This window comes from Globicephala melas, chromosome 9 (assembly GCF_963455315.2).
Source record: "Globicephala melas chromosome 9, mGloMel1.2, whole genome shotgun sequence".
In the NCBI taxonomy this organism is placed as follows: Eukaryota; Metazoa; Chordata; class Mammalia; order Artiodactyla; family Delphinidae; genus Globicephala; species Globicephala melas.
The window spans coordinates 77,030,499-77,044,115 of record NC_083322.1 but is presented as its reverse complement, the minus strand read 5'-3'; positions in this window follow the sequence as shown (position 1 = coordinate 77,044,115).

Sequence of the window (13,617 nt, the reverse complement as noted above, 5' to 3'; positions counted from 1 at the left end):
GGTTATGTAATCTCTATGTAATCAAAATATTTCATGTGAAAGCATCACAATGCCAGACTCAGAGCTTTGATCTTGAGAGCAGAATATTGAATCTATAAAGCAGAATACAATGCTTTTAATAAAGAAAAACAAAAGGCGTAGCTTTGAACATGAGTTGAATAATATTATTGCACGTTTTCTGCCAAGAATGATCATGGTAAAATGAAGGTTAAATATCTTTGTTTACAGAAAACACTCACAGAAGGCTACTCGTCTTTTTTTTTTTTTTTTTTCTCCTAGCTCTATTGTAAAGTACCTAATGATAGGTCTTTGCACCTGACAAGGATGAGCACTTCTTGGTGAAGTTTGCCATCTTGTGGCAAATATGTTAATATAATTTACTGTGCAGGATTAGTAAGGAAGCCCGAGATTTAAAGTTTATTAGAAAATTTAATGGTGCAATAAAAGTATGTGTAATACAATTCTGTTTATCCAGAGTATTGGAAAAACTGGATGCTCTTGTTAACATTTTAAGCAGCTTTGAATTACCACAGATATAAATATTTATATCTCTATGGTACTTTTAGCGATACTACAAGTTAACAGTGCAAGCTCTGGAGACAGAGTGTCTGGATTCAAATCACAGTTCAACCGTTTTCTAGCTCTCTAGCCTTGGGTAAATTAGCTTATCTCAGGATGCCTCAGTTTTTTAATATGCAAAATAGGGATAATTATAGTTAACTACCTAAGGGTGAGATGATCATTATATGTAGCATGTAACAAATTTAGGACAGTGCCCAGCAAAACTAATCTCTCTCTGTATATAGTAGTTATTATTGTTATTATTATGATTGGTGCCTTAAATTTTCTGGTATGGTCCTGATTATAAACAGTCTATCTTATTGTTGATTAATATGTGGTTTTCCTCATTTGGAGAGTGGAATGAAAAAAATGTGGAGAAAATAATCATATTTAACTGCTATGTGGTACTGATGATGTAACAGGCACTCATCTAAGTACTTACCACGTACAAATTTACTTCATCCTTATAGCAAGATAGGTACAGTTATTGCCCCAATTTCACAGATAAAGAAATGAAAGCACAGAGAATTTAAGTAACTTTTTTTTAAGGCCACAGAGCTGTAAGTAACAGAGCCAAGATTTAAGCATTGATAACCTTCCACTGTCAGTTGTGGTTTTAAACACTGCACATGTTTCCTCTTGGTATAACTTATATTTGGGAAAACTAGTAAATATTAGATACCTACTTTAGCTACAAAAAGAGATAGTAGGACAGTATCATACACATCTTCTTGAAAGTTAGTAAATTCCACTAGAAGTACCAGGTATTTGTTTTGTTTTGTTTTTTTGTTGTTTGCGGTACGCGGGCCTCTCACTGCTGTGGCCTCTCCCGTCGCGGAGCACAGGCTCCGGACGCGCAGGCTCAGCGACCATGGCTCACGGGCCCAGCCGCTCCGCGGCATGTGGGATCTTCCCGGACCGGGGAGCGAACCCCGTGTCCTCCGCATCGGCAGGCGGACTCGCAACCACTGCGCCACCAGGGAAGCCCAGTACTAGGTCTTTTAACTCTTATCTGTTCCATTTCTACATGTGGCCTCTACTCCGTTTGTTCTTTTTTCTTTCCTTGGTTGTGTTATTACAGTCCGTTTTCAAAACGAATGTATTGGAAGTTTCTTCCTACTTGAATTTCCCATTTCAGCAATTTGATAGTGTACTGTGTGTCTGTTTCCTTTTTCTTCTCCTCTCTGAACCTTAGAAAAGAGAACATAAAACAATAGTTTGGTTTTTTTTTTTTTCACATCTCTGTTGGAAATACTTTATTGGTGGAAACATTTGTTCAGACTTTTCACATGGGGCATTCAAGTAATGTTTACTGAATAATTGATAAATGAACGAATGCTATATTAATATATCGACTTAAGATGATAAGGTTAGGAAAATCACAATGTGAAAAACAACACATGAAGTTTCTAAAAGCATACGTGTCATCTACTCATCTCCTTGTCACAGTGGTCTTGAATGGCAAGCAGTGCAATTATTAATATCTGTGTATCTTAGCTCAGGAAGGAGAGTGAAGACTGTTTGCTTTGGCCAGGGTGGGGTTAATCTGAGAAGAGCCGAGCTCTTTGAGTATAACCTCACCAGTGTAGTGCATAGAAACACTTTCACACTTATCATTACTTCTACTGAAAAAGAAATACTTTTCTCTCACTATCTGTTTTGTTAGTAATATGTCACTAAACAGTTATTTTCCACCTTTGTGTTGTCGTTGCCGCCTTTGGAGAAGTGCTTCTTTTCTATTCTTTTTTATCTTATATTTTCTTATCCTATAAGAAAAATCTGCAAAAGTCGTTCTTCCCTTTCAACAAGAAAAACAAGTTCTTCTTAGAGGACCTAAAAAGAGCAGAGTGGTCTCAAAATGACCCTTCCAAGTCTGCCTGGAGAGGAAATTGGAAAGCAGGTGGTTACAGGAGCGTAAATTTGGCATTTTCAAACACCAGTCGCGTTTATCCTTTTCCCTACTGTATGTTTTGATCTACGGTGATATTTGAGGTATAGAGGGTAGAAAAAGCTCCTGTGACCCACGTATCAATTTCCAGAACGGAGTGAACTTTAGTGCTACCAGAAGTTCCAAACAGTGGAATGATTGTGTGGAAACAAAGGGCAGTTTTTACATTTGGTCTAAAGAGAATAAATAACTGGAACCCATTACTAGGATATCCAATCTACACCGACTGATGCCAGGGTGTCGTAAATTGTGGACCTACAGTTGGGTATTTCTTGAGATTAGTAAGATTTCCTTCATGCCATTCCCGAGCGAAAGATGGAATCAGTCAAGCCATGGTTTTTAATAGGTGTACATCTGAACACTTTCTCCTTGACAGGAACTCCTTTGTGGCCATACTTTTTTTTTTCCCCCTTCTACCTTTGACTTCAGTGTCTCTACTTCATTCTTAGCATCTTTCCCGTTGACTGGCTGGGACCTCATAATGGTCCAGTTCACCAAGTGATAGGGGAGTAATGGCCAGTTTCGGAGGGATTTGCTTTACTGAATACAATTTCAGTAACTGAAAGCATTTGAAAATTCTTTTAAAATGATTACTTTATAGTTAGACCAACAAAAGCAACAAATAAACTTTGCTTGCTTCTTCATGGAGAGGATGGAAAAAGTTTACAAACATTGCTCTTGTATTTTCTGCAAACATAGAAATAAATGAAACAAATCAATGATTTATAAATGCTCATTACTATTATTCACGAAACCCTTCTAGAAAAAGTTATAGTATTCGGTGCCTCATGCCCCTCCAACTTCAAAGAGAAAATTTTATCCAGAGATAATGTATGATGTAAAATGTCTTGTACCTGCTTTATGATACGTAGTAGTGACCGTGCTTTATCAGATCTGTTTTCAATGACGTTATTCTAGAATGTTTTCTTTCCAGATGATAATTGAGAAGCTAATACAAAAAAAAATGGTGTCAGGTACCACAACAGTGAGAGAACTTTGCTGTTTTCTGAGGTTTTGTTTTTTACCTTTTTTTTTTTTTAATGGAGTGTGCTGGATGTCTCTCTAATTTTGTTCAGATGACTGCAGAACCCGGAAACGCTGTTGCTGCTATTGATGCATAACATAGTGCTATTGGTCTTTTTATATAAATAAAATATATATATATATATATATATATATATATATACACACACACACACATACATATATAATTTGAATTTTTGGAAACTTTAGCTGTGCTGTCAACTTTGGAGATGTATCCCAGTTGTAACATGTTGGGTTGGCATTGTACAGAAATCAACAGCCATATTGGTCTAGAAATGTTTAACATAATTTTTTCCGTTTGTACAGGGGTAACGCACTGTATTAAATATGTAAGGTCTTATCTACATGGCTTTGATTACAGAAACTAATAAAGTATTCCGTAAATAAAAAAAAAAACGGATAATGTAGGTTAGTAAATGGTTAGAGTTCTATATAAATATGCTACCTTAAAACTACATTTCCACATAATTTAATTCTAATTTCACTGGCATTTTCTGACCACAGAAAAGAGTAGGATCATTTGAAGATTTCTACTGTTTGATGACTGAATTGCCAGTTTCTATAGCTATTTGTTAACTTGCCAGATAACCCAGCTACTAAAGTTCAGGTAACATTCAGCACATACTGACTGTCAAAAAATTAAACCATTTAAGTAAAATAAACAAAGTCCTTCTGATGTACTGTTTTTCACAAATGGACTAAATAATGTGTCCTGCCAGTGGCTAGAAATAAGTTAAGAGCTCACATGTGTCCAGATGCTTCATCACTCAAAAATGATACTAGTGTTTTCCATTGTTTGTTTTTCATGTTTGTGTACTGGAATTCAGTTGAGCTGTATATTACTCACAGGCCATAAAAGCCAAAAATCACAAACTTGGATCTGTTGTGCTTCCAGTGCAAAATGCCTGTGTACTGGAGGAATCCACACAGAATTACACAGTATTCATGAGCCCACAAAACTGTAATGGACCAAATCAACATAGAAATACCATGCCAAGAGGAACTGAAAACAAAAATGTCAAATTGTTTAGTGTGCAACTAAACATTTAAAATATTTTTTTCTTGAGTAAAAAGTATCTTTAATTGGAAATTTGTACTGTCACTGGTGATATAAAATGAGAGTATTAAAAAAATTTACACTCTATTTTTATTTTTTTTTTATTGAAGTATTGTTGATTTATAATATTGTGTTAGTTTCAGGTGTACAGCATAGTGATTCTGTTCTTTTTTGCAGGTTTTATTCCATCATGGATTATTACAAGATATTGAGTACATACACTCTGTTAAAATATTATTAACTCAATTAATTTGAGTTGGCTATTCCAGGCAACTAATTTGGGAAATATTTTCTCCCTCCCTTCCCTCCTTCCTCACTTCCTCTTTCTTTCTTTCTCTCTCTCTCCCTTTCTTTCTTTCTCTCTCTCTCCCTTTCTTTCTTTCTTTCTTTCTTTCCTTCCTTCCTTCCTTCCTTTAGAGTGTAACTTTAAAATGTCTCAGGAATATACACAGTTTTTGGTGTTCACTGATTAAAGGTCACTATTATGAGGACACATATTTTGCAATAAATTAGTGCAGCCAAACTTACTCCCAGATTGTCTAGTACTTAATCTTACACAAGGATCTGTGTAAATTCTCTACTCCATTGGAAGCAGATAAGACAAAAGTTAAGAATTATAAAATGACAATAAGGTAAAAGATAAAAAGTAATAAGCCTGGATAATTCACAAACAATGCAGTCCCTGAAAGATCAAAACGTATCCTTGCATGTGGAGTAAGTCATCAAATCCCTGTTATATAAATCAGTATCTCCTTAAATAATATTTACAAAAGATGTACATAAAACACTAGGAACTACATAATAGATTTCTTTGACTGGAGCCTAAATCAGTGGTTCTCAGAACCCGGTACCTGGGATAAAAGCATTAGCATCAACTGAAAGCATTTTTAAAATGTAAATTGTTGAGCCTCATCCTAGATCTACTGAATGAGAAACTCTGAGGCAGGACTCAGCAATGTGTGTTTTATCAAGTCCTTTGGGTGATTCTGATGTACACTAAAGTTTGAGAACTACTAGCCTAAATACCCTCCACTAATGATTCTTTCATTAGTTATCCCTGTCTATGTAGAATTCTGGTAAAAAGTCAAAACTATAAACAGCTTTTTCCTCCATAAGTATGGAAAAGGCACAAAAAAGTTATCATTTCTATAAATTAATTTCTTCTTCATTACAGAAATTTATATTGGTTTTAGCAGTTGTTTTCTAACTCGAGTTATAGAAATCATTGAAAATAATGGCTCAGTTGCAATAGCCAAAAAGTTTGTCAAATGATCTCCTTTTTAAAATATACTCAGAATATTTTGAAAAGATCTAACCAGCATTAGAGAGGACAGGTGGTGGGGGAGGAGAGTGATGGGAGATTGAGAGGAGAGACAGAAAGTTCACATTTATCTTAAGAGTGCTTTACTTTCAGAAATGAGCAATTTTGGTTAATGATGAATTATTTAAGCCTAAATGTTAAATCATTTAAAGTTCCTTCCAATTAAAGCTTTACCTGCATCTCCTATGTTTTGATATGTAGAATTCTAAAAAAATATTCAGAAATTCTAGTTTTTATTCTTGTTTTACCTGACAGGGGAGTTTTAAAATATCCATATTTATCTGAAATCGGTTAGGCTTTTCTTAACTAAAAAATTATTTACTTTGTATTGTTATTGGTCTGTGTTTCCTTTAAGGTTTATTGACACTATCCTTGTCTGCTACCTCATGTTTAATATTTGTAACTATTCCATAGACACTTGAAAATAAATATTGTTCCTACATTCTAGGACATTTATGTATTTCAACCTTAACTGTTTTATCATTCTGATCTTTCTTTTCTCCTGCCGTGTGCATCCTGTACATTAATGAAGTTGATGAGAAATTCAGTTTTGTTTTAGACTATCCTGTAGCTAGCTTATGAAAACAAAGGGAAAAAAAAACAAGTATGATAATGAAAAGTATGAATGGGAGAGGGGTTATAACCACAGAGCTAGAGATTCGTGTACATACTTATATGTATATTTTTAAACTTTATTGATACATAATATACACATGCTAAAATTCATTTTAACACAGATAAATTATGGTAATGATATGCAGTCATAAGAAATGCAATTTTAAATTTTATTGTGTACAACATTATGTAAACAACAGCACATTTTATATTGCATTTAAATGAATATTTAAATGCAATATTATATTCATTTGAGGAGTGCACATGATGAAAGTTCTGTTCATTCTGTCATCTGAAGAACTTTTGGAGGAGATGTCAATTTTTTATGTAAATATTTAGGCAATTTAATGAGTATAAATATTTATTTTCAATGAATAAAATGAGGAATTTGACTTACTCTACTTAACTTCAAATAAAAAATCTAGGGAAAAGTAATCTAACATTTTAAACATATTTAAGCTCAATACAGAGATACTTTTATGAAAATAGCAGAATTTAATTTATGAGTTACCCTGGAAAATAGTATGCTTCGTTTCATAGGAACAGTTCACGCTATGACTGCTAGAGTTGCTATAAATGTGGCAGCAGGTTGAGTTAGATGACTTCTAAGACTCCCTCCAACTCTTGGATTGTACTATTCTGGGCAGGGCGGGGAGAGAGCGAGAGAGACAAAGAATGGAAAAAATACTTCTCTGCAACCATATTAGTTACTCTAATAAAAAAAATGTGATATATACTGTATTGCAGTTCATTATGAACTTTAAAACATTAATAACTAGATCAGTAATAAATTACATGTCACTGGAATTGAGAAGATGTATTTTCTGTTTCTTCTAATGCCACATTAAAATCACACTTTTTGTTTCGTGTTCCGTGAGGGATAGGATGTTGAGTTTACCCATGATACCCCTGGTAAATGAGATGGTATAATTTAGTGACTAATGAGGTACTGTGGGTGATTTGGAAAATCCATTTATATTCAAAGACTAGAGAAAACAGGTGAACATTCTTTAGTTCTGCCACATGGTCATTGATTTCTTTTTTTTAAAATAATTATACATTTTTATAGTAAATGTTAAATGTAACCAAAGACATGGGATAGGAAGAAATAGAATCATGAAAGATAGGTTGAACTTGTATTTATTTTATCATTAAATTCTCTCTTTTATGCTTAAACTATTTTAGGTGGAACCTTGTACATACAGTTTGTCTAAACTGGGTTTAGTTAGAAGGCACATAGGAGAACACTTACCTGATGGATTTGTTTTTTTCAGTTTTCATAGCTTCCATTTCATTTTTAATGAGATCCAAATGGCTTTTCGAATATATAATCATTTTAAGAGCTATGACATGCCTAAATGGATATTAGAACTTTTATCTTTTGTAATCTTAGCTACAGTACTCTTGTAATGAAGGATGTAAAGTCCTGAATCATTCTGGATTTAGGTATTTTAAATTTTTGGCAATAAATAATTAGAAATGAGAAACCACCCCAGGAAAACATCTCACTGAGCCCATTTATTAAACACGGACTTTTTCTGGCTCAAAAATAGTTGAAGTTATTCCATCAATATGTCAAAATAAACCAGTCGACTTCTACAAATTAGGTTTGTCTGTTAATATTGCTGATGAGAAAAAGCGGTATCATAAAAATCACTTGGCGAAGCCATTTCCTGATGATATAGTTCATATATACATAAATTTAACATTGTATCAATAATTGTGCTTGCTTATAAAGCCATACACAAAAGTAAAGCAAGTCAAAAAACAGAGATTTGGCAATCCAAAATGTATGTAAAATAAGAAGCAGTCATAGGTCAATTCTGAAATATTGAGAGTAAAATAACAAGTATATTTAACCATGGGACATATTAATATCAGTTTAAAATGTAAGAGTGTCATTTTGTATTTTTCCACATATCACCTTCGTGGATGATGTTACAATAAAATGTGGCTAATTCAGAAACCTGGAGTCTAGTCTTCCAAAAGCCTCAGGTAACTGAAAGTCTCCAAAAGTATAAATGGAAGAAGAGGAAAGGGTAGGAGGAGAAATATCACAAAGAGTCAGCCTTTCAAGCATAAGAAGCAAACAGAGAAGAATAGAAGGCTCAGTTAATCCGGTGCTCTATTTGCCAACTGATCAAAGAGAAAAAGCTTACTTCTTGTTGTCAGGCTTTTCTTTGGAATGGCAAGAAACAAAAATAAACAGAGCAAAAGACACAAAATAAGCAAACACAGAAGAAGGAGACTGAGGAGGACGAACAGGAGGAAGAGAAGAGATTGTGGGAGAGAGGAAGTGTGGACATTGATGGTGAGGATAAAGGGAACTAAAACAAAGAGAGGACACAACAATTCTGGAGAACATTCAGTTACCTTCAGTAAAACCAAACATATGTGGAATTATGAAGTGGGAGAAGTTAGGACTTGCAAATGACCCTGTGCTAAATAACAAAAATGTTCCTAATGGGGCTTCCCTGGTGGCGCAGTGGTTGAGAGTCCGCCTGCTGATGCAGGGGATGTGGGTTCGTGCCCCGGTCTGGGAGGATCCCACATGCCGCGGAGCGCCTGGGCCCGTGAGCCATGGCCGCTGAGCCTGCGAGTCCGTAGCCTGTGCTCCGCAACCGGAGATGCCACAGCAGTGAGAGGTCCGCGTACCGCAAAAAAAAGAAAAAAAAATCAACCATGGTTTCTTTCCAGGTTTCAATAAAAGATAACTTTATTATTTAAGCTCTTCTAGGTCATTGAAAGTGATGGAATAATTCCCAGTAAATGTTGTAAAAATACGATAATCCTGGTACCAGTATTCAAACTGCACAGCATGGAAAAGAAAACTATAGCTCAGTTTAAAATAAAACATAGATGCAAATTTCTAAATATATTATTTTAAAAAGTAAATAATGTATTAATTCTTTATCAACAAATAGGTTTTATCCTAAAAATCCAGTTATTATTAAATAACTTATTAAAATATATCCTTTTTTTAGCCTCAGTATTTTAAAAATATATATAAATGTTTCTGAAAAGAATAATAATTGCACATTCATTTCTTTTTTTTTAATTTTTTTTGGCTGCATTGGGTCTTTGTTGCTGCACACGGGCTTTCTCTAGTTGCCACAAGTGAGGGCTACTCTTCGTTGCGGTACGCAGGCTTCTCATTGCAGTGGCTTTGCTTGTTGCAGAGCACGGGCTCTAGGTGCATGGGCTTCAGTAGTTGTGGCACGTGGGCTCAGTAGTTGTGGCTCACGGGTTTAGTTTTGCTCCACAGCATGTGGGATCTTCCCGGACAAGGGATCGAACCCATGTCCCCTGCATTGGCAGGCAGATTCTTAATCACTGCGTCACCAGGGAAGTCGCACACTCATTTCTAAAATCAAACAACCAACCAACAAAGAAAAATTTTAGCAAGCTTTAAAACATTATACAAACACTAAACTTGGTAAAAGACACCAGTCACTGAATAGCAAATAAGATCATACTGTAAAGTGAAAGATTGAAATCATCTCATTGCAAATCAAAATGACAAAAGAAACATTAGTATTCAACACTGTTTTAGACATTCTGGAAAATACAAAAAACATGGTGCAGTTAGGTATACTTTTTGGAAAAAATAAGCTTATTTGCAGAAACATGATTATATAAATATAAAAACTAAGATGAACAAAAAATCTATAAACAGCAAATGCTGGAGAGGGTGTGGAGAAAAGGGAACCCTCTTGCACTGTTGATCAGAATGTAAATTGATATAGCCACTATGGAGAACAGTATGGAAGTTCCTTAAAAAATTAAACTACCATATGACCCAACAATCCCACTACTGGGCATATACCCTGAGAAAACCATAATTCAAAAAGAGTCATGTACCACAATGTTTATTGCAGCTCTATTTACAATAGCCAGGACATGGAAGCAACCTAAGTGTCTATCAACAGATGAATGGATAAAGAAGATGTGGTACATATATACAATGGAATGTTACTCAGCCATAAAAAGAAATGAAGTTGAGTTATTTATAGTGAGGTGGATGGACCTAGAGTCTGTCATACAGAGTGAAGTAAGTCAGAAAGAGAAAGACAAATACCGTATGCTAACACATATATATGGAATCTAAAAATAAAACAACCACAACATTGTAAAGCAATTATACTTCAATAAAGATTAAAAAAAAAAAAAACTACGATGAAGTCAAAATTCCAATAGTAGAAAAGAAAATTAAAAAGTGCCCAGAGATGAGACAAATATACATAACAACATGGCTTTCCTATATTCCAAAAATAACCTTTATAAAAGGTTATAGAAGGGTTGAATTTAACAAACTAACTTTACCTTCCATGCACAGGAAACATGTGGTTTCCATATTTTCTGTAACTGACCTCATTTTTCTCACTTATCCCTGTACTAACGGGAAGCATATAGGGACAAGGAATACAGGTGGTTGACTTTAACTTACTTATTAAGAGAACATGTCTGCTGTACTATATTTTGACTTATAGTCCAGCAACAAGTTATTTTAACTTTGAAATTCTTAATCACATCAGCTATTAATGCAAGATGCTATTCTTTATTGGGATGAAATAATTCTTTATTGGGATGAAACTTCATGTCTACAAAACGTATAGAAATTATCCCAGAGTTAGAAAGCTGGGACAAACAACTTATATGTGGCAGTTGTTCAATTTTAATTCTAAAGCTGCCTGAAATGTCCTCTAATATTGTTATAAAGGATAGACCTTCACATCTTATTCTGATATTTCGTGGGAAGATGTCATTTTTGTTGGTCTCTATCTAATAGGGAGAACTAATGAGGGGCAGAATCAAGAAAGAACTTAAATCCACAAAATTCTCCCCCCAAAAGTTCTGCTTGTTTGGGATCACCACATCAAACACGGAAATTCAATTCTGTTATAAAGGTGAAAGATAATCCTCAAAGCAGGATAAATAAGAACGAAAAATAAAATATGTTTTAGCTGGCTATCACAAACTGTGTGATTAAATGTTTGTGTTTTACAAAAGCTAAAGCACGTTTTGTCAGTCATTTCCCCCATCAGTTTCTGAGTTTGGCATCTAACCCATGAAATTAAATCCATTTATAATTAAGCCATCAAAAGAGTGAGTTTCTACAAACGTATTTAATAACAAAGGTGTCCTTATCCAATAAGCCTTTTGAAATCTTTAAATTGGGAGATTTCAATTCATCAAACCCATTCAGACATAAAAGTTTTAAGTTCAAGATATCATATTTAGGGCAGGCTAAATGATGTATTAAGTATGATAAGCTCCACATTCTCTTGAGACATGCTCATTAAACTTATAAGAAGCTACTTGTAACATCAAGATGCATTAGTAATGCTAAAGGGAGAGAGTGTAAATATACTGGAGTATATTTTCCAACATTAAAAAAAATCTTTTTATAATTGCCAGCCACCTTAAAACATGTCACTGCATGAGTAGCAGTAAGCAATTTATGCTTGAAGCTCTGGTACACAAAGGTCACACATTTGATGATGAATGAAAATATATGCAATTAATGGTTCAATTTTATAAAGTTACCACAACTTACTGACTTTCTTCAAACAAATACAGTATGGATAAGGAAGATAGTAAGTTTAAATAGGGGAAACCTTGCAGACACCACTTAAATACCATCAATATGTGTAAGAAACAGTAGTGATGTCAGCTCTCACTTCTGATTTAGGGAGTTTGTGTCTTCTCTCTTTTTGGCATCATCAGTATGGCCAGAGTTTAGCAGTTTTATTGATCTCAAAGAAGCCAATTTGATACCATTAATTTTCTCTAGTGCTTTTTAAAAATTTTTGCTCATCATTTTTTTTTTTTACTTTTTAGAACAGCTTTCTTGAGATATAACTGATATATTAAAAACGGAATATATTTAATGGTTAGTTTAGACATACGCAAACACTTTGGAAACCATAATCACAATCAAGGTAATAGACCTATCTATCACCTCTAATTTTCTGTGTGCCCTTTTGTTGTTTTTGTAAGAACACATAACATGAGATGTACCCTCCTAACAAAATTTTCAGTGCACAATGCAGTATTGTTAACTATGGGAACTATGTCGTACAACAGATCTCTAGAACATATACATCTTGCATAACTGAACCTACTATTTTTTGAAGTATAGTTGATTTACAATATTATGTTAGTATAGTGATTCAGTATTGTTTCCATTTTATACTCTACTATAGATTATTACAAGATAGTAGCTCTTTCCTTGTGTTATACAGTATATCCTTGTTGCTTATTTATTTCGTACATAGTTGTTTGTATCTGTTAATCCCATACCCCTAATTTGTCCCTAACACCTCTCTCTCCACTTTGGTAAACACAAGTTTATTTCTATGAGTCTATTTCTGTTTATAAATACATTCATTTGTACTATTTTTTAGATTCCACATTAATTGATAACTGATATAATATTTGTCTTTCTCTTTCTAACTTACTTGGTTAAGCATAATATTCTCTAGGTCCATCCTAGTTACTGCAAATGACAGTATTTCATTCACATATATATATGTATATAAAACATCTTCTTAAGCCACTCATTTGTTGATGAGTACTTAGGTTGCTTCCATGTCATATGTCATGGCTATTATAAACAGTGCTCCTATGAACATTGGGTGCATGCTTCTTTTCAAATTAGTGTTTTCATTTTTTCTGGATATTTACCTAGGAGTGGAATTGCTGGATCATATGGTAGTTCTATTTTTAGTTTATTGAGGCACCTCCATACTGTTTTTCATAGTGGCTGCATAATTTACATTTCTACCAACAGTGTAAGAGGGTTCCCTTTTCTCCACATCTTCTCCAGCATTCATTATTTGTAAACTTTTTTTTGTTTTTTGCGGTACGCGGACCTCTCAGTGTTGTGGCCTCTCCCATTGCAGAGCACAGGCTCCGGACGCACAGGCTCAGCGGCCATGGCTCACAGGCCCAGCCACTCCACGGTATGTGGGATCTTCCTGGACCGGGGCACGAACCCGTGTCCCCTGCATCGGCAGGCGGACTCTCAACCACTGCGCCAACAGGGAAGCCCCTCCCCTTCTAATTTTG